Consider the following 23009-nt stretch of genomic DNA (forward strand, 5'->3'; position numbering starts at 1 on the left):
TTGAGAAGGAACCTGCAAGTAAGCATTTCGTTGGACGATGTATGCAGTGTGTATTCCGTACATGTTATTTATAAAACTTGAAACTTGGGCCAATAACTTCCAAGTGGAACATCACATCAGTCATGGTAGCTACGACAGTATGGTGTCTGTCTCTCTGTCTGTTTTGTGGTTCAGTAATTAGCAGGTGTACTCCCCTTGGGATGCTCACAATTGAATGAGGCTCTCTCACCTGAGAGAAGCATGGCCGGTGCCTGTTAACACTGATTGTGTTTAACAACACTAAATGGGTCTGATGGGAGTTCCTCTCTGAAACACCAGGACCCTCAGGGATTCACTCCAAACTGTATGTTCCCAGGGTAGACATGCGTGCAGACCGGCAGGGTAGGCAGGCAGACAGGCAGGGTAGGCAGGCAGGCAGCCAGGTAAGCAAACAAGGCATGTAAAGATGTTTAATGCAAGTAAGCCAGAAATTCCAATCCAGATGAAATGTAATTTCTAAAGTGATGTATAACCATTATGTAATAATGTTTTCTGATTATGAATCAGAAGATATAACTAGGGCAGGCACAAATGGTTATGGATGAAGTAAAATAACTGTCATAACTGTTTAAAAATATATATATACTCAGTGTACAAAACATTAGGAACAGCTGCTCTTTCCATGACATAGACTGACCAAGTGAAAGCTATGATTCCTGATGGATGTCACTTGTTAAATCCACTTCAATCAGTGTAGATGAAGGGGAGGAAACAGGTTAAAGAAGGATTTTTAAGCTTTGAGACAATTGAGAAATGGAATGTGTATGTGTGCCATTCAGTGGGTGAATGGGCAAGATAAAATATTTAAGTGCCTTTGAATGTGGTATGTTAATAGGTGCCAGACACAGCGGTTTGAGTGTGTCAAGAACTGCAACGCTTCTGGGTTGTTAACGCTCAACTTTGTCCCGTGTGTATCAAGAATGGTTCACCACCCAAAGGACATCCAGCCAACTTGACACAACTATGGGAGGCATTTGAGTCAACATGGGCCAATATCGCCGTGGAACGCAGGAGAGTCCATGCCCCGATGATATATATATTATTTTTGGGGGAGACAACAGCTGACTGAAGATGGGATGGCCGGGCATTCATGCGTTTGAGGCAGTTTCCGCGATAACATGGACTCTTAACAACATGATGAAACTTTGTTGCCTCTTGCTGAAATAAGCAAGGTGTTAAAGCAAACAATGAATAGAATGGGCTTAGAACCTCTAACCCTGGCAATTTGAATGATAAACTTTTTTTTTTAATGGTAAACTCATAGAAGCGGTAATGAGGTCAATCGAACTCGACCAAAACAATGAAATTGCAATGGAAACACGTGGGGTACGGCCGTGGGGGAAAGATAATGAGTCTCCTCATTGCCCCCCCCAGCAAAAATAAGTCTACATTTAGGCTGTTGTTTATATGTGTATAATGCTTGTACGGATGTCAACCCCAACACAAGCAGATGTTCGTGTCATCGTTACCAATCAACTGCTTTACAGTAAAAATAAAAAAGACTGACTGTCATCACCAATTTCTGTACTCTACCTATGCCAGCCAGCGTATACGAACGAGAGTTAGCGTTTAGCAGTCACTTCTTCTAAACCTGAAAAGGGACGACTACTACATGTTATGCAGCGAAAACTGCCAAATATATCCAAATCGGACTTAAGTAAGGACATTGTTGGCCTGTTACAATAAAACAAAATCTTGAAGGATTTGACGAATATCCACTTTGTTGGATCAGATTTGTTGAAGGTGCGCCAATCTGGTCAATGGAACGTCTGCGTTCCATTGACTCCTTTTAACGCATCTATGGGTACACTCGCAATGGCTGCCTGGTACGGTGATGCAATCATTTCCCACGGTAATATAGAATGTTCATTCAAAGGATGTCGACTGATGTGGCTCATGCCACGGAATGTAGTTTTTGTAATGTCCGCTGAGTTGAATCGACAAATCGCAGCAGATATTGGTGCGTGCCATTCCTGATTTTACTTCCTGCTTTTACTTCCTGCTTTGCTCCTACGGTTAGCCTACATTCGCAATGGCCGCCAATCCACCCCATTAGGCCATCATCGACTTGAATGCCATCATTGATTTCTTCGGCAGCACATAGTCAGGAGTGGAGGAAAGGAGAAGGGTTATGACAGAGACCGCGGTCATTTGGTTGGCCAATTACCATCATCCAGAATTCCATGACCATCACAGCCCTAGTTACAACATTAGGTTAGAGTTTGCCCTGATACTTTCTATAGATTTGGAGATATTTTATATGGTCTGTTGCTGTGCCAAGGGAATCTATGTCAATATGGGGGATTGGAATGTCTGTGGCTATTGACTACTCTGAAGCGTCTAATGCATTACATTAATGTGGGTTTGTGTGTGTTTTGGGCAGAGAAGGACTATCTGATAGGCCTCTGCCTCCCCCTCCCTCCCATCTCCTGGCCCTAGGCTAGGGCCTACCAGGAACCAGTCTGACTGGTTCGCTCTGCCTGCCGCTCCGCTCTGCTTGGGCTTCTGACAGGGAACAGGGAGACTGACGGGGGGAGGAAACCCTGTAGAGAAGGAGAGGGCTGCTGAGCTTCGCTGATGTCCTGAATATACTTTATCTGGTGTTTTCCTTACCATTATACAGCCCCCAACCCTTAAAGAGTTTGGCTTATTCTATGTAACGGCCTTGCGTCTCAGTAAAATTCTGTCCGTGTCCCAGTGAATTTGCTGAACCTCTATGTTAATTTTCCTCAGATGTCTCCTCTCCTCGCTGTCTGTCTGTCCTCCGCTGTGTAGCTGATGGGATACCTTGTGAATAGGGACAGGAGTTTTAGCCTACCAGGTTAGGCAACGTGGTTAGGTGAAACACCTGGCCCTGCTACTGAATCACTAGCATTCAAATGCTCGTTGATTTACCACAAAACTGAATGTCAGGATTGCAGTGTGTTCAGAGTGAGACTGACAGTAACATTTCTGTTTGGTTTGCATGTTGGTAGTTATATCAATTGTCATGTAGGCCTTTGTCTTACTATTGTCAAATCAAATTGTATTAGTCACATGTGCCGAATACAACAGGTGTAGAGCTTACAGTGACATGCTTACTTACGAGCCCTTAACCAACAATGCAGTTAAAAAAAATATGGATATGAAATAAATAGCAGCAGTAAAATAACAATAGAGAGACTATATACATGGGGGTACCGGTACAGAGTCAATATGTGGAGACTATATACAGGGGGGTACCGGTACAGAGTCAATGTGCAGGGCACCGGTTAGTTGAGGTAATATGTACATGTAGGTAGAGTTATTAAAGTGACTATGCATAGGTGATAACAACAGAGAGTAGAAGTGGTGTAAAAGGGGAGGGGGGGCAAATGCAAATAAGTCGCTCTGGATAAGAGCGTCTGCTAAATGACTTAAATGTAAATGTAAATGTAGTCTGAGTAGCCATTTGATTAGGTGTTCAGGAGTCTTATGGCTTGGGGGTAGAAGCTGTTTAGAAGACTTGGTGCTCCGGCAGTGCTTGCCGTGCGGTAGCAGAGAAAACAGTCTATGACTAGGGTGGCTGGAGTCCTTGACAATTTTTAGTGCCTTCCTCTGACACCGCCTGGTATAGAGGTCCTAGAAGGCAGGAAGCTTGGACCAGTGATTTACTGGGTGTTTGCACTACCCTCTGTAGTGTCTTGCAGTCGGAGGCCGAGCAGTTGCCATACCAGGCAGTGATACAACCTGTCAGGATGCTCTTGATGGTGCAGCTGTAGAACCTTATGAGGAAGCCTAGATGAGAATCCTTATCAGTTGTGAAGGGAAAGTTATGTTTTGTTATCGTGTTGCTGTCCCTCATTGTTCCTGTGTAGGCTTCTTGATTTGAAGAATGTTTGGTCTCGTGTCCTGCGCCCACTCTGTCCTCCACTCACCAATGTCAACATGGCAGCATCTTCCCGAAGGGATGGGTACAGCTGTAGGTTCAATGACACCACTAAAAGGAATACACATGCAATGCCTGGCCCAAATATGTTATTTTGCAGACTAAAAAAAAGCGTTCTGATTGGTTGAAATAAAGTTGAATTCCAAATCGACTCCTAGCCTCCATGCTAGCCCAGGGATGGCCAACCCTCCTGGGTAGCTCCTGTATGATTTTGTTTCAGTCTAAGTTAAACACATATGTTCACACTAATGATCTCGTCCTCAGGATTAGCTGGCGAGGCGTGCTATAATAGGACTAGAGCAAAAGCCTGGATAGGTTAGATTTAAGAAATCATTGACAAATCTTTTCTTCTGATAGGCTAGGTGAAATGTTCACCGTATTGCTCAACAATAACAATTTTAGATCTCGATGAGTGCCTTGGGGGCAGGGCCTAGGTGTATATTTTGGCTATTGAATGCCTGAATGCAATGAATATGGGAGCTAAAAAGCTAAAAAGGACCTCTAATCTGAGCAACCGGTTCTCTTCTCTAGCCATGGACTGTCCTGATCCAGTTCTCTGTGTTGTGTTGTCTGCAGGAGTTCTATGAGCATGCAAAGAACCTATGGCAAGACGAGGGGGTGAAGGCCTGCTTCGAGAGATCCAATGAGTACCAGCTGATCGACTGTGCACAGTAGTAAGTACCCAGTCGTTGTCCCTCTGCGTAACGTGCTGTGTAACACATTCTTCGACGTTTACTCGGAATTCATATCATTAATTCAAGACTCAAACTTGAGTACAGTTTTAGTATGCACGTTTTTTTTCATGTTTTTTTTCCCATTTGCAAACTTATTGTATTTGTACAGCTGACAATGGCAACCCCAATGCACAGTATGGCTGTTGTTGAGATTGTGTCTTACAGTATGGAATTTATAGGTGTAGCTGTTGATTTGCGCACTTACAGTACAGGTTCATTGCTGCTTTGTTGGGAGAGCTTTTTACAGTAGAGTTTCCCCTTTCCTTCCTCCTCGGCTCCTAGCTTGTCATTTCTGGAATTCTTTCTTATCCGTCCTTTGATCTCCGTCGGGCCTGCCTCTGTAAGTCATGCACTGGTCACATGAACCCAGAGTTCTTGGAAGGCAGATGCTCTTGGTGCTTTTCAGCAAGATGTGATGCTGGTTCGGGCCGGGTAATATATCGAATTCATTTGAGTCTTTCTAATGTATGTTTCAGCACAATGTTCCAAATGCTTGTATCGCAAGGATCAAGGTTTTACTTTTCCCCAAATTTTATTTGTGTTTTGTCTTTTTTTGGTCTCGTCTCCTTCGCTTCTTCTGTGCTATGTGCACTTGTGCAACTTCCCACTCGCACACAGACCCCATGCCCCTCCACCCTGCCACTCACAACAACAAAGAGACAGAATATCATTTCTTCCTTTCTGACAGCAAGCCGTTTCAACTCGCGACTTGCATTTGAGGTTTGGTCCAACTTAAATCGGTCATATCGACACGAAACACATTGAGACATTATTTCATTCATGGAGGAGAACTTAACCTTTTGTAACGATACCCGTTTTATGTATCAACTCCCAAAATGTGAAACAGCGCAGACCCTAGTCTGACGGGAGTATCCATGAACATTGTTGTAGAAAATGAATGCTCAGTTTCTGCCGCACGCAGCATTGCAGTACCAGGTACTGCTAGCAGCGTTGTAGCCAAATACTGTTATGTGCTACCTGTCGAGTCGTCTGTGTTTTATAAATGCGCAAATAGCATGAAAATAGTTATTTATATCAGGAGTTGGCAACTCGTTCTCATTCTGAGAAATAAGCATCATCTTGTCCAGGTAGGCCACTTGATTTCAACATCGAAACAAAGTGAACAGGCCGTGTTGTTCCATCAGTCGAGAGGGGGCATTCTTAATTAACGGTTCGACTGTTCTACCTCGTCAACCAGCAACTAGCTCCAAGTTGGCTAGACTTTTAATAGAAAAGATTAGCCTGGCTACACACTAGCCTTGGGCTCGTGCTTGAGAGATTGTTTATTAGATCTGTGTTAATGTTCTATAATGTCTGCTACCAGAAGTTAGTCATTATTAGTGGATGTGCGTTGTGGCACAGTTCTGGTTACAATTTGTAACACCATTTTTTATTTTCTTAGACGGTCTTGAAAGCCAGATCATTGATTATTGCAAAAAAAAAGCAGGTTAAACAATTTTTTTAATAAAATAATGTAATTAGGGATATACAGTGCCTTCGGGAAGTATTCAGACCCCTTGACTTTTTCTACATTTTGTTAGGTTACAGCCGTATTCTAAAATGTTATGAAATAGTTTTTTTTTCAATCATCAATCTACACACAATACCCCATAATGATGAAGCAAAAATAGGTTAGTAGAAATTGTTGCGTTGTTTTGGCTGTGTGCGTAGGGTCGTTGTCCTGTTGGAAGGCGAACCTTCGTCCCTGTCTGAGGTTCTGAGCACTCTGGATCAGGTTTTCATAGAGGATCTATCGGTACTTTGCTCCACTCATCTTTGCCTTGATCCTGACTAGTCTCCCAGTCCCTGTCGCTGAAAAACATCCCCACAGCATGATACTGCCACCACCATGCTTCACCGTATGGATGATGCCAGGTTTCCTCCCGACGTGATGCTTGGCATTCAGGCCAGAGAGTTCAATCTTGGTTTCATCAGACCACATATTCTTGTTTCTCATGGTCTGAGAGTCTTTAGGTGCCTTTTGGCAAACTCCAAGCGGGCTGTTATGTGCTTTTTACAGAGGAGGGCTTCCGTTTGGCCACTCTACCATAAAGGCCTAAATTGTGGAGGGCTGCAGAGATGGTTGTCCTTCTGGAAGGTTCTCCCTTCTCCACAGAGGAACTCTAGAGCTCTGTGACCATTAGGTTTTTGGTCACCTACCTGACCAAGGTCCTTCTCCCCTATTGCTCAGTTTGGCCAGGCGGCCAGCTCTAGGAAGAGTCTTGGTGATTCCACACGTCTTCCATTTAAGAATGATGGAGGCCACTGTGTTCTTGGGGACCTTCAATGTTGCAGAACATTTTTGGTACCCTTCGCCAGATCTGTGCCTCGACACAATCCTGTCTCGGAGCTCTACAGACAATTCCTTTGACCTCATGGCTTGGTTTTTGCTCTGACATACACTGTCAACTGTGGGACCTTATATAGACAGGTGTGTGCCTGAGCAAAATTTCAAGTCTCATAGCAAAGGGTCTGAATAGTTATGTAAATAAGGTATTTCTGTTTTTAATTTAAGACATTTTTCTTAACCTATTTTCGATTTGTCATTATGGGGTATTGTGTGTAGATTGATGAGGAAATTGTTTTATTTAATCAATTTTAGAATAAGGCTGTAACGTAACAAAATGTAGAAAACGTCAAGGGTCTGAATACTTTCCAAAGGCACCGTATATCGTGAATTGCCTGTAAGTTTGAAAAAATCGAGATATGATTTTTAGGTCATAATGCCCAGCCCTAATTATGGTTTGTTATTCTGTGCACCGGGATGGGACCCGCTCTTGGACCGTCAAAGACAGGCAGGCAGACAGACAGTTTCGTGCAGGCTAAATGGAGACGTACAGAGAGAGGTCTTTCCTGAATTGCGGGGTAGGTATGTCAGCCCTCTCCTCCAGTCTCCCACACCCAGAAGCTTAGCAGCCTGGCCTGTGTTGTGGATCAGATGCTGGGCTGGGTGGCCAGACCGGAAGTGCTCCCCTCCCCCCGCTGTATGCTTATGTAAACGGAGCAGCCGAGAGAGGGAGAGCTATTTTTAACTCAAGCTAGCTGCAGAAGGAGAAAGAATGAGCGTGTGTGCGTGTGTTGGGGAAAGAGAGACAACTTTAGCATCATTGATGAAGGTGTTGGCATGAAATGAAAATCTCTGTCCGAGTTGGTGAAGGAATGTCAAGGCCCTCCCTCTGTAGTGTTCCCCGCTCTCTGTGGGTGTGATAAGAACTCGGCTGAGGATGTTGAAATGGCAATGCGGCCTCAGTCAGATGGAGGCAGGCACTTGGAATACCTTATTTTCTGTTATCGTCAGATTGCTAGGTTTTGATGTCTTCTTGGCTCTTTCTGTCATATATGTGGTTGTCTGTGTTGTTTTTAATTCCAGATGTTTTGTATCTTAATCATTTTAGCAATGCCAGAAAGTGAATTGTTCTTAGTTTACAGTGCAACATTTTGATTGTCCAAAAACACAGAAATATTCTGAAATATACTCCGCTCAGTATTTATTTCACAACACCCATGGGATTGCATCGCGTGCCACATGTATCTGCATCATTTCATTTTATACCACATATATGATCACCCTCCTCTTATGTCAGTCACATGTCTAGAAGTATTGAAATGGCTGTTACAAGTGTTCCTTATTTGTGTTGTCAAAATGGGGTCATGGTGTATTCCTGTAGCTGAGCACCACATTTGAATTCCATCAACAATAGTGATAAAACATGCTACGTCGCAGATTCTTGAGAGGGGAACTTTTACCGGATCCCGTTATGAATTGGGGGTCAATTTGGGGCGTGCCTTGAAAAGTTCCAACATGAACATGAAGACGATATGGTAATACAGATAGGAAACCAAACAGAGGAACAAAGTAAAATGTCAAGCATTTATGCTCTGTGGTTTAGACCTACTGAGAGCATGGTAAACCTGCATAAATCTCAGTCCTACATGAATGTCACAAAAAAGGGTGTTTGAAATAAATGTCAATATAAAAAAAAATGTCTCTATCCATTAGGAGTTTTTCAGTCTTGTCTGATAATTCATCTCTCAAAATGCATATTCAATTGTTCGCTTTGGCCTAATTCTGTATTCCATACCAAACTTGATAAACTAGGCCTCATCTTGTAGCTCAGCTTTCCTGATACGGTTTGCACCTAAACTCGCTAGATAATTGGGTGAACGAGACTGGGAGGTGAAGTTGCAATGCCACAGAGAGAGGTTGTTGAGCTGTTCCCCTCAGGCTGCTGTGGAGAGCTTTCTGTGGAAATGGAGCTGTGTGGAGCAGCCTAGCCGCTGTCGTATGTATCAGCTGAGCTATAGACCATTCAAGTCTGGTCTGTCAATGCTCTCCACTTTTGACGCTACTATAATGTGGTGTAGCTTTCCCTCAAAGCCACACTATCTTTACTCCTCTAAACACTTCTCTTGGTAAACTCTTCTATCCCATTCTCTCCGTCTCCAGTTTGTAGTAGTGTCTTTGCAGAGAGAGAGAGAGGTTTCACTGGAAACAGGGTTTGAGGAAAGTGTAGGAACGCTTTTCAAACTGAAAGCCCTGATTTTGTGGGTTCATGTGGGTTCGTTCACACACTGCACAAAGCATATATCAAATCATCCTTAAGTTATTTATCAAGCTGACTGCGTTTCCAGTGTGAGAATAGGTAAACAGTTGTTGGTTCCAGCTGTATGGCTGTAACACTGTAGTGCGTCTCACAACTTTCATAGTCTGCGTAGGTAACTAAATTGTTGAGATCTCAGTCTGTTGTGATTTCTGGAATGCTCTCCTGTTTAGAGCCTGTGTTGCCCCTTTCCTTCCAGCATTCTGTTCTTCACAGCCCTTTTTGGGGAGGGCTCGCCCCCTCCCTTTGCTGGCCTCTCTCCACCTTTCCCTCCCCCTCTTCACTCCCTGCATTTCTTTCTCTCTCTCTCTCTCTCTCTCTCTCTCTCTCTCTCTCTCTCTCTCTCTCTCTCTCTCTCTCTCTCTCTCTCTCTCTCTCTCTCTCTCTCTCTCTCTCTCTTTCTTCCTCCTCCTCCTCCTCTTTTCTTTCTATGTCTGTCTCTCCCTCTCTCTGGCCCCACTCCAGTCACAGAAGATTTGGAGCTGATAGTCTATTTATAGCGCTGGTGGTTCTATCACCATGACAACCAAGCTGGAGGCCAGGGCGCCAGGGAGCTATTTTTGGAGCAGCTCTGTAATGTCAGACACAGCCTTCTCTCTCTTTTCTCCCCCTCTCCATTCTGTGTTAGAGCGACTTCTGGATGTGTACTGTAGCGTACCCAGTAAGCTAAATTATGTTTAAAAGACTTTTCCAGACGTTGACGTCAGGTGCATTTTAGGTGCTGAATGAAAGCTAACGCCAGGGTAGTGGGTTCGATCCCCGGGACCACCCATACGTAGAATGTATGCACACATGACTGTAAGTCGCTTTGGATAAAAGCGTCTGCTAAATGGCATTTATTATTATTATTATTATATTACTAAAAATACGTATTTTCCGGACATCGAAAATACATTTTTTTTGAGAGGGGGGGGGGGGTTAACGGTACGTTCTCAATGAACTAAGCATTAAATCACAATAACAATTTTACCAGCCTCAAACCCCTGTAAATCTATACCAGCGTTTCCCAAACTAGGTGTTGCTCTGGTTGCCGCTAGATCTGGTTGTAATAAACAGAACGGTGTTTGTTTTATTCCTACAAATTGAAATTGAACACCATCAATGATGATGGTTTTTGTCTGCACATATCATCCAACGTGATTGTCTGATGATCTTCTAGACCTCTCAATACCTTTCTGATGCATTTCAGTCACTTCAAACCACAAGTACCTGAAGTACTATCAGACTGATTTGTAACAGACGATCACAAACCCAGTCTAAACTATAAACCAAGTCTCTAAAGCCCTTGGATTGCGATATCTAGTAAGCTAACATGTGGCAATGTTTTTAAGATGGTCATGGATCTTTTAGCTATTTGATTTAGAATTTGTAGGACTTCTGTAGGTCTAACAAACCAAACAAATATTTTCAAAGGATTTGATAACATATTCAATTCGGCGTTTAGTGGCATGCAGCATGTTGGAAGTGCTTGCTGTGACTTGTAGTGCAGCACGTCGTGGGCGGTTTGTATGCAGGCCAAAATGAATTGACAACCCAAATAATTCCAAAAGCCAGATTGAAACGTGTCATGCGCAGAGAGCATATCAAAGTTCCAGAGTGGGATCTCCACTAGTTTAAACGTGAAGACCCATTATATACAGAGAAATTGGCATAGTAGGCAATGTAACCAATCACAGCCAAAATTTGAAGCCTGATTAACACTACGTGTTTTTAGCCCGATCTAAAGGCTTCCGGTGCATTCGTAGGACATCTGAGCCAACCTGGAGCAAAACGTAACGCCGCAGCCCGTAAAGCGCAAACACATACTCGATATTTACGGTTGCTCGCTCCCGGACATTATCGCCAAGTGTGAGCAGTGCTCATAGCAGATGCGAGACATGTCCCGCTATCAGCTACTCAGAACTATAAAGGCTGACAGAGTAAAACAACACACTTCACTGCACCTATCCAATGTGTGACAATAAAACATATATATATATATTTTACTTTCAGGAATGTTTAGCTCTGTCTTTTTCACCGTCTCTACACACACACAAAACGCAAATATTACATCTGAATTTTTAACAGATGTGTATTTCCATCTGTCATATGAAACTGCTGGCATGTGTTGTGCGCATTAGACCAGTGTTTTCCCTCTACTACCATTTTGGAATATTTGCGTGTATTACCATGTGCGCATTGCTGCGCTTATAATGTGAAGAAATAGTAGTTGATCAACATTTTTAAAAAGCTAAACGCTCTGATCTGTTCCAACGGTATCGTTGTGTTTACGGGCTATTTTTGGACTGTGGGGGGGGGTGTATTATCCTACGACGCAAGCTAGATCTAACCAGCTTCAGTTTGCGTCACATTCCAGCTCAGGCTTCGTATGTAATAGGATGGTGGATATTGCTCGTCCATCACTGAGACAGTCAAAATGAAAGAAAAGTTATCTTGCAAGTTCAACAGGCTATGGTGTGAAATAGGCTTTTGGAAGTGCCCTCTTTATTTTGTTACTTACCGTTAATATTGTCTTTGGTGTGCTTAAGCACAACCACAAGCACCTTTTTTCCCCCACTCCTATCAATAAAATAATTCATACAGAAGTCATACTGAAGTGTTACTGTATGTGAAGTTTAAAATGCATTCACTCATTAATAAATGTGTAAAGTGATATATTGTGACCTATTTTTAACACAAGAAAATGTGATTAATCGTATATTTAATCAGCCGTCTTCCTCAAATAAGGCAATCTTTTCAAGAGGGAGTAAATCTCATTTCATTGATCCTCAACTTGAAGCTCAGTCATTTCGTTCAGGGTGAGTGGATGTAGGCGCGAATTAGCCTTCCCGGGAGCAGGTTAGTTCTGAAGGATTCTTTGCCATAGAAATGAACCTGACTAAAAGGTGAGACACTTTCGTGGTACCGGTTATCCCGAGTTGAACTCTGAGTTGACCAAATTTACCTTGTGTCAGTTCATGTAGACTACGTGCATCGTGACATCACGTCTCGTGGGAATTCATTTTTTTACCCCCTTTTTCTATGTATCCAATTGGTAGTTAGTCTTGTCTCTTCGCTGCAACTCCCGTACAGACTCGGGAGAGGCGAAGGTTGAGAGCCGTGCGTCCTCTGAAACGCAACCCAACCAAGCCGCACTGCTTCTTGACACAATGCCCACTTAACCCGGAAGCTAGCCACACCAATGTGTCGGAGGAAACACCGCACACCTGGTAACCGTGTCAGCGTGCGATGAGACAAGGACATCCCTGCCGGCCAAACCCTCTCCTAACCCGGACCACGCTGGGACAATTTTGCGCCGCCCATTGGGCCTCCTGGTCATGGCCAGCTGGACTCGAACCCAAAATCTCTAGTGGCACAGCTAGCACTGCGATGCAGTGCCTTAGACCACTGCCCACTCGGGAGTCCACTCGTGTGAATTCTTATGTGGATTATAATAAAGTGACACATCTGTAGGGGGTAGATATATTTATCAATTGTTTTGTCATATGTTCAAAACAAGCAATAGGCAGAATACATTATTGGTGGTGTCAGTGCCTGTGCGGTTATAGCTGCTGACCCGGCACAAATATGACAGAGTCGACATGGGATCAAATCCGGCCCACTGCCCTTTGACCTCCCCTTACCCCACTGTTTGATCTCTTAAATAAAAGCTCCAAAATTGGGACTGCCTCACTCCTTAAAGTACCTTTAAGAAATAATAATGGACTTGTATAATATAATGATAATACAGTATAATTATCTATGCTTAATAATATGCCATTTAGCAGTGGGAGGATTTTTAACACATGGGTACAGAAAAGTGCCAGATTCTTGAATGATAATGACTAAATCATTGTCGCATGATTAAAGAGACAGGGTTGGCGCAAATTGCAGGAGAGGGGATGGTGAAATCAGCTGTCAATTAACTGATGGCTGAAATCAGCTGAGCTCATCAACTCAGCCAGGGAAACACAAACAGTAGCCTATTATTGGTTTTCGCATCTTTTAGTATGTGACAAGTGTAGGCTAACGGGTAGCCTACAGAATGTAGCCTATTGGAATGTAATCCAATAACAAGGGGCCTCCATCTATGGCGCTAGATTATCACCAGCTGATGTCTTGTTAAACCATCAATACGCGCTAAATTCACCCGCACAGCTTATCTCAATTGCAACCATTATTGGTCACCTTATTGCCACTCCCTAAAAGATGATGTCGGTGTTACCTTAGTCCTGCTTTCAACCAAAGTCTTTCAAGATATGTTTGCCCTCTTGTTGATATTCTCACCGGAACAATTTAGTCCTTTTTGAACAGACTTAGGCCGTTTAAAAAAAAATCTACTGTGGTAATTTACTCAACACTTTGTATGAATGGAAACTAATGTTGGTGTAGCCTAAAGGTTGTTATTATTTGATTTGTTTCCTATTTGTTATCCATTAATTACAACTGTCTTTAAAAGACAAGTGTCTGGGCCTCCCGAGTGGCACAGCGGTCAAAGGCACTGCATCATCACTACAGACCCGGGTTCGATCCCAGACTGTCACAGCTGGTCGTGACTGGGAGACCCGTAAGGCGGCGCACAATTGGCCCAGCGTCGTCTGGGTTAGAGGAGGGTTTGCCCGGACGGGATTTCCTTGTCCCACTGCACTCTAGTGACTCCTCGTGGTGGGCCGGGCGCCTGCAAGCTGACTTCTGTCGCCAGCCGGACGGTATTTCCTCCGACACTTTGGTGCGACTGGCTTCCTGGTTAAGCGAGCAGTGTGTCAAGAAGCAGTGCGGCTTGGCAGGGTTGTGTTTCAGAGGACGCATGGTTCTCGACCTTCGCCTCTCCCTAGTCCGTAGGGGAGTTGCAGCGATGGGACAAGACCAGTTGGATATTACAAAATTGGGGAGAAAAAAAGGGGTAGAAGTACAAATAGTGTCTGGTATGATCATTCCTTATAAAGATTGGGGGGTAAAATATCCCTGGATTGTCCATATTTGTAATGTGTGATGAAATCAAGTAATTGGGTTGGGGGATTGCCTTATTTGTCCCAGAAGGGAATGGGATGGAATCGAACCCAGGCCGATACTGAAGGCCTATATGTGCGCGCTGAAGGCAATGGCCCTAACCATTAGACCACCACAGTCCATAATTGAACTCAATTGACAGTTAATTTGTAACCTTAGGTTTGCCAGAAACCATCAGATGTCCTCTTTTTTAAAATAATATATACTGTAGATCTAAAAATCATGGGCTTTCACATGCCATTGCGTTCCATTCCGTAAGCAACCTCACTACTCTCAATTTCGTCTTGTTTTGACATCTGATATTATAGGCCTATTATGTGCAATTAGTTTTGATAGGCTACAGCTTAGGTGTAGTTAATATCTAACATCTGTAGGGAAAAACTTCAACTTAACCTGACTAATAGGTTGTTACATCCAATATAATTTCAACATGAAATTCCACGTAGAAACCTAGCAAAATAGTTTTCATCCTATATTCATCTATTGGGAGGTTGAAGTTCAGTAGAATTTCATATTTGATTTGACATTGTTTCAGTGTTGATCGTAAAATGGTTGTTTTGAATCCACGTCTTTGTTTCAACGTCGAGGTACGTTGAAATATATAGTGAAGCCGCAGTCCAACAATTCCTGCCCGAAAAGTGACTCCTACTGGTTAATGAGGGGTATGTACTTCAGTGAGAACAAGTCTACCATCTAGATGCCTACCTCTATGTACCCTAGCAACACGCATGCCCCGCCCACCTGAGGATCTGTCTTTTCCATCCATCTATTTCTTGTGTTTGAGTCGTGAAAAATCCACCTGTCACTTCAATATCACTGGATTGATTGCTTTCTTTTTACTCCTGCGACTCTTTCACACTCTTGCTTGTGCCTGTTGTTTTTTCCCGTTAGCGTTAAGACTGCAAACATGTTTGTAATGACCTGTCAAACACACCCCGGTAATGGCTGAAATGGGCTAAATGGGAGACATTGGATTTCTGTTGAATCTATAAGAACGCTAAAGCTTAGTAAGGGTTTTAACACACCGTCTTGACACTTGCTTCACAAAAAAGAGAAGAAAAATAACTTTATTTTGATGTTTTGTTTTTGGGGGGTGAATTGAAAAAGTAATAATTTAATACAGTTGAAATGTTTACAAATGAGATGCATTGAAATTAAAGAAACTTACGAAAAAGAACACTTGAATTATAGTGGTATTATGTCTGATCTCGCAAACAATGTACAGTATGTTTAGATATGTGTAATTTAGAGCCAAATGTGTTGAATTTTGTATCCTGCTATTGACACACTTATGCAAGAGAACATGACAAAATCTGTGATTAATGAGATAGTCTAGACAGCGCAGGTGAGTGCTGGTAGGGTAGACCGAGCAGGTGAGTGCTGGTAGGGTAGACAGAGCAGGTGAGTGCTGGTAGGGTAGACCGAGCAGGTGAGTGCTGGTAGGGTAGACAGAGCAGGTGAGTGCTGGTAGGGTAGACAGAACAGGTGAGTGCTGGTAGGGTAGACAGAGCAGGTGAGTGCTGGTAGGGTAGACAGAACAGGTGAGTGCTGGTAGGGTAGACAGAGAAGGTGAGTGCTGGTAGGGTAGACAGAGCAGGTGAGTGCTGGTAGGGTAGACAGAGCAGGTGAGTGCTGGTAGGGTAGACAGAGCAGGTGAGTGGTGGTAGGGTAGACAGAGCAGGTGAGTGCTGGTAGGGTAGACAGAGCAGAGTGCTGAGTGACTGGTAGTGGGTAGGGTAGACAGAGCAGGTGAGTGCTGGTAGGGTAGACAGAGCAGGTGAGTGCTGGTAGGGTAGACAGAGCAGGTGAGTGCTGGTAGGGTAGACAGAGCAGGTGAGTGCTGGTAGGGTAGACAGGGCAGGTGAGTGCTGGTAGGGTAGACAGAGGAGGTGAGTGCTGGTAGGGTAGACAGAGGAGGTGAGTGCTGGTAGGGTAGACAGAGGAGGTGAGTGCTGGTAGGGTAGACAGAGGAGGTGAGTGCTGGTAGGGTAGACAGAGCAGGTGAGTGCTGGTAGGGTAGACAGAGCAGGTGAGTGATGGTAGGGTAGACAGAGCAGGTGAGTGCTGGTAGGGTAGACAGAGCAGGTGAGTGATGGTAGGGTAGACAGAGCAGGTGAGTGCTGTGCTGGTATCTTTATCTATCTATCTATCTATTTACATTTACATTTACATTTACATTTAAGTCATTTAGCAGATGCTCTTATCCAGAGCGACTTACAAATTGGTGCATTCTATCTATCTATCTATCTATCTATCTATCTATCTATCTATCTATCTATCTATCTATCTATCTATCTATCTATCTATCTATCTATCTATCTATCTATCTATCTATCGTGCCTTCAGACCCATTGACTATTCCCAAATGTTCTTCGGTTACAGCCTTATTCTAAAATTGATTAAATATTTTTTTTTAAATTGCAATATACACACAATACCCCATAATGACAAAGTGAAAAAAGAGGTTGACATAAGTTTTTTAAAATTTGCTATGAGATTCAAAATTGAACTAAGGTGCATCCTGTTTCCATTGATCATCCTTGATGTTTCTTCAACTTGATTGGAGTCCACCTGTGGTAAATTCAATTGATTGAACATGATTTGGAAAGGCACACACAGTTGACAGTGCATATCAGAGCAAAAACCAAGCCATGATGTCGAAGGAATTGCCCGTAGAGCTCCGAGACAGGATTGTGTCAAATGCACAAATCTGGGGAAGGTACCAAAAAATGTCTGCAGATTTGAAGGTCCCCAAGAACACAGTGGCCTACATCATTCTTAAATGGAAGAAGTTTGGGACCACCAAGACTTCCTAGAGCTGGCCGCCCAGCCGGAACTGAGCAATCGGGGGGAGAAGGGCCTTGGTCAGGGAGGTGACCAAGAACCTGATGGTCACTTTGACAGAGCCCCAGACTTCCTCTGTGGAGATGGGAGAGCCTTCCAGAAGGGCAACCATCTCTGCAGTACTCTACCAATCAGGCCTGTTATTGTAGAGTGGCCAGGAGGCACCTAAAGACTCTCAGACCATGAGAAACACGATTCTCTGGTCTGGTGATTGAAATCTTTGTCCTGAATGCCAAGCGTCACATCTGGAGGAAACCTGGCACCATCCCTACGGTGAAGCATGGTGGTGGCAGCATCATGCTGTGGGGATGTTTTTCAGCGGCAGGGACTGGGAGACTAGTCAGGATCGAGACGACAAAGATGAATGGAGCAAAGTACAGAAAGATCCTTGATGAAAACCTGCTGCAGAGCACTCAGGACCTCAGACTCGGGCAAAGGGTCACCTTCCAACAGGACAACAAAGCACACAGCCAAGATAATGCAGGAGTGGCTTTGGGACAAGTCTCTGAATGTTCTTGAGTGGCCCAGCCAGAGCCCGGACTTGAACCCGATCGAACATCTCTGGAGAGACCTGAAAATAGCTGTGCAGGGATGTTCCCCATCCAACCTGACAGAGCTTGAGATGATCTGCAGAGAAGAATGGGAGAAACTCCCCAAATACAGGTGTGCCAAGCTTGTAGCGTCATACCCAAGAAGACGCAATGCTGTAATCGCTGCCAAAAGTGCTTCAACAAAGTACTGAGAAAATGGTACAAATACTTATGTAGATGTGATATAAGTTTTTAAAAATACATTTGGGGAAAAATAGTTGAGTTTGCTTTCTCATTATGGGGTGTTGTGTGTAGCTTGATTGAGTAAAATAATAACTATTTCATCATTTTTAGAATAAGGCTGTAACCTAACAAACTGTGGAAAAAGTTGAGGGGTCTGAATACTTTCCGAATGCACTGTATAAAGACGATATCTTTGAAATACTTTTGAGATCACCAAACTAGTTATAGAAAATATACAAATAATATGCAAGACAAACGTCCGTCTGCCACCAATATAACTACACCAGGTTAGTGTATCTACATGTAGCAGTGTGGGCTGAACTGTTACTGGGGCAATGCTATTATTCAGTCTGACTACTGGGGAGGGTTATTATTGGACTAGCTCTATTAATACGGAGAAATTCTATAATTGAGATGTGTATTTGGACTGGATCTGTGGACACATCAGAGCAGTTGTGGTATGAGACCAGCCTCACCACTCAGTCCCAAGAGGGAGGTGGTAGCTTGCTGGTTCTGCATGCGTGTGGGGATGTGTGTGTCTGTGTGAGCGTGTGTGTGTGCCTGTCTGTCTGTCTGCACAACCTCCTCCTTCCTCTCTCTCTCTCTGTGTGTGACCTGCAACCCTCTTGTCATATTTCACCCTAGTGTGTCACATTCCTGGATATCTCAGGGGAGGGGGGGGAGGTTTACGTACCTCTGGCCTGAGAGGCAGGCAGGCAGAACACTGATTCTCCATGGTGGGGTACTGGACGTGAGGCGGGTTACCAGGCCTCCCTATTCCAAAAAGAAAGTCTCCCTGGAGATCTTCAATAATGCCCTGAATCACTGCACTTCACTGTGGAAATGAGCCGTTTTCCATTTATTTCACACAGCATTCATTGCGTTTGATTGGGACGATACAACACACAAGGCCGCTCTGATGTATAGCATATGTATAGCAAGACCCTCTGCCCAATTGACTGGACCAATGACGACAGTCCACACCAAGGGTCCACATGTAGAAAAAAGGGAGGGCCTCTTCCTCTTAGGATGGAGGGGTGGGATCCGATTGGCCTTTGCTAGCTGACGACAAGTCACATCAGTCAGTCGTATATAGACCATTAGCTCTCTAAATTCAGCATAAACATGTTTCATGGTTGAACTGTGTGCATCTAACATTTGAGGTCTTCCCCTCCCCCTCACTTACTACTACAGCAGCTCCATTGACTACAGTGTCTGACAGAGCAAACGGCTGGTGACTCACACTGCAAGCCTCTGTGATCTTGATGTGGAGGAAAAATTGACACTCCCTCTGCTGGTCGTTTGTGGAAGTGTTCTCCATCTTTTTGCTTTACTGGTTGGGGACTGTGACCTCCCTCACCTAGTCTTAGTCTGTCTGGTATGGAATTTACCAGAGGTGGAATGCCCACCAATGTCATCTTGAGAATGTGTATGGTCTGGTCAGTTTGACAGGCCTTTTTATTGCCTTAACTCCTTACTCTTCTACGTTTGCACACACTGTACATAGATTTTTCTATTGTGTTATTGACTGTATGTTTGTTTATCCCACGTGCAACTCTGTTGTTGTTGTTTTTGTCGCACTGCTTAAAAAAAAATCTTGGCCAGGTCGCAGTTGTAAATGAGAACTTGTTCTCAACTGGCCGACCTGGTTCAATAAAAGGTGGAAAGAAAAAAATGTATGGTGAAACATTGTGTGGTTGTTGTTGCCCCTCCATGTCTCCCTTGCAGCTGGCTGAACTCAGCCCTGAGTTCACAGACAGATAACAGGAATGTAATGTCTCAAATACAGCCATAACACGCGTTTTTGTATTATACAACAGTTTTGGTTTGACAATTTTTGATGCTTGGTCATTTGGGGTACTGTGTGGAGTTTGGTCGTCTGTAGCTCAGGAAAGAGCTATATTGTTATGTCGTGCAAATGAGTCATTTCTGCTCATTTTTCTGCACATTATACTCTGTCCTTAGCTGTCAAGTGTGTAATCTATTCTGCTTCCGCCATTTACAGCTTTTTAGACAAGATTGAAATTGTGAAGCAGAGTGACTACACTCCCACTGATCAGGACTTGTTGAGATGCAGAGTACTGACTTCAGGGATCTTCGAGACAAGATTCCAAGTGGACAAAGTCAATTTTCAGTGAGTTTGATGTGTCGGCCATTTTTATTTTGAATGCAAGATTAACGTCAGTAAACTGTTGATCCCTTTGTGTTACTTGTTATCAGGTGATCTATTGGGCAGTAAGTAACTCTGTCTTTTCTCCTCTCCCAGTATGTTTGATGTTGGAGGTCAGAGGGACGAACGCCGAAAGTGGATTCAGTGTTTTAATGGTAAGGCCTCCGTACTACCCAATACTGTTGTATTTCTTCCCACCAATAAGTGTGTAGCAAATGGCATGGGGTTGCAGCCACCTTCACATCCATGAACATCTCCTGTATCATGTCTAACCCTGTGGTGATTCTCTCTCCTTGTCTGTCCCTCCAGATGTGACGGCCATTATATTCGTGGTGGCCAGCAGCAGCTACAACATGGTGATCCGGGAAGACAATCAGACCAACCGATTGCAGGAGGCCCTCAACCTCTTCAAGAACATCTGGAACAACAGGCAAGACAGGCTCTCTCCCCCTTTCAGGCCTCTCCCCCTTTTAGGCCTCTCCCCCTCTCTTCCCCATCACAAACCCATTCCTGCTCTTGACATACTGTATCGTTGTGTTAATCCCAGTCACAGCAGTTGCCGATATATACTTTTTTCCCCCTCCCCTTTTGTGCTCATCTAACATGCAATGCGCTACAATTAAATGTCATTTCTGGCCGAGGTCTATGATTTGTAGAACCATGGTGGGCTTGTGTAAATGGATGAGTCATTGACTTGAATACGTCTACCTGAACTAATTTTGTTGTTGTTTCTCTCAGGTGGCTACGGACCATTTCTGTCATCCTCTTCCTGAACAAACAGGACCTGCTAGCAGAGAAGGTGTTGGCAGGGAAATCTAAAATTGAAGAGTATTTCCCAGAGTTTGCACGCTACACTACGCCAGATGATGGTAAGGCAAATACAGTTATGTTCTTGATCAACTCTCTACTGGAACTATTCAAGGCTGTCGAGATCAAGTTTATTTTATGTTTTTGTTAGTCTGTAAACGTAACAATTGTAATAATATTGCTTGAAAACCTTTGGAACTTTTTTTGCGGCGTGATGGGCACAACACTTCTCTGGTGAAGAATGAATCTTGTTGGCATGAATTATGTTACTGATCGAAATGAAAATGTCTAGTATACAGTGATCAGACATGACGATTATATCAATGATTTGGTCTATTTGTCCTTCTCAACCAGCAACACCAGAGCCAGGGGAGGATCCTCGTGTCACAAGGGCAAAGTACTTCATACGTGATGAGTTTCTGGTACATGCCTTTAATGTCCATTCACCTTTTTGTTGTCTGAGACTGTGTGTACCAATATGCACACAGCCCTATGTGGTTATGAATCCCTTCTCTTCTTTGTGGCCTTTTCAGAGGATCAGCACAGCCAGTGGAGACGGAAGGCACTATTGTTATCCCCATTTCACCTGCGCAGTGGACACTGAAAACATCCGGCGCGTCTTCAACGACTGCCGAGACATCATTCAGAGGATGCACTTACGACAATACGAGCTCTTGTGATGGGAGTGGGAGGAGAGACTCCCGGTGTACTGCCGGTGTTCTGCCTATCCTTGTCCAGTTAGTCCCCTCGTCACTCAACCAACCCTCTCCTTCCATTCTGACAAACAAACACCTTCTCCTTGGGACACTGTGTTTCAAATAAAGAAAGTGACAACAGACTCCTAAACACAGTGTCGTACCAGTAACAAGCCAGAACTGCGGAACTCTTCACTGCACTTTGAACCTGTGCTCAGGACTGCAATCCGTGGCCCGTTCTCGATCTCTCTCAAACATACACACCACGTGCGCTCACACTCACACGTGCGGAAACCCTCTCTAATTTTCAGTGTCTCCCATTCGTTCTTCTACTTGGAAATATCCCCGGCACACACTGAGACAAGAACACACACAGACACACGCTTTCACCTTGTCCCACTGTTTTCAGCCTTGAAAAGCTAAAGTGCCGTGCCTGAGTTACTCTGGCGACGTCACAGTTCTCGAGAGATCCAGTATATGCATACGTGCCGAAGCAGGACCCTGGGAAGGAAACTATGGACAAATTGAAAGGATGGAGGAAAGTAACGAATGAAGAGGCGGGTTGTGAGCATACTCTGCCTGGGGATGGATGGATGCATGAGTGTGACTTGGACACAAGACTGTCACGTGACTTTTACTTCTGGTATCAATGAGGAGCAAAGGCAAAAACATACAATGCATTAATTCATGCAAACAGTGAACTTGATGCAGTGCAAAAAAATCCAAGCTAATATATATATATATATAGATTGATATTTCTATATATATATAGCTAGATATTTCTATATATATGTATATATATATATATGTATATGTGTGTACAAGTCAAACATTTGGACACACCTGCTCATTCAAGGGTTTAAGGGTAGAATAATAGTGAAGACATCAAAACTATGAAATAACACATCTGGAATCATGTAGTAACTAAAAAAAAGTGTTCAACAAATCTAAATATATTTTATATTTGAGATTCTTCAAAGTAGCCACCCTTTGCCTTGATGACAGCTTTGCACACTCTTAGCATTCTCTCAACCAGCTTCACCTGGAATGCTTTTCCAACAGTCTTGAAGGAGTTCTCACATATGCTGAGCCCTTGTTGACTTCTTTTCCTTCACTCTGTGGTCCAACGCATCTCAAACCATCTCAATTGGGTTGAGGTCAGGTGACTGTGGAGGCCAGGTCATCTGATGCAGCACTCCATCACTCTCCTTCTTGGTCAAATAGCCCATACACAGTCTGAAGATGCGTTTTTGGGTCATTGTCCTGTTGAAAAACAAATGATAGTTTCACTAAGCGCAAACCAGATGGGATGGCGTATCGCTGCAGAATGCTGTGGTAGCCATGCTGGTTAAGTGTGCCTTGAATTCTAAATAAATCAGTGTCACCAGCAAAGCACCATCGCACCTCCTCCATGCTTCACGGTGGTAACCACACATGCAGAGATCATCCA

General features: G+C 43.8%; 1 pseudogene; it reads left to right on the forward strand.

Annotated features, from left to right (window-relative positions):
- LOC124031578 overlaps positions 1-22400 on the forward strand; it is a 45591-nt pseudogene extending 23191 nt beyond the window's left edge.
- Positions 22401-23009: the final 609 nt, after the last annotated feature.

This window comes from Oncorhynchus gorbuscha, linkage group LG03, assembly GCF_021184085.1.
Source record: "Oncorhynchus gorbuscha isolate QuinsamMale2020 ecotype Even-year linkage group LG03, OgorEven_v1.0, whole genome shotgun sequence".
In the NCBI taxonomy this organism is placed as follows: Eukaryota; Metazoa; Chordata; class Actinopteri; order Salmoniformes; family Salmonidae; genus Oncorhynchus; species Oncorhynchus gorbuscha.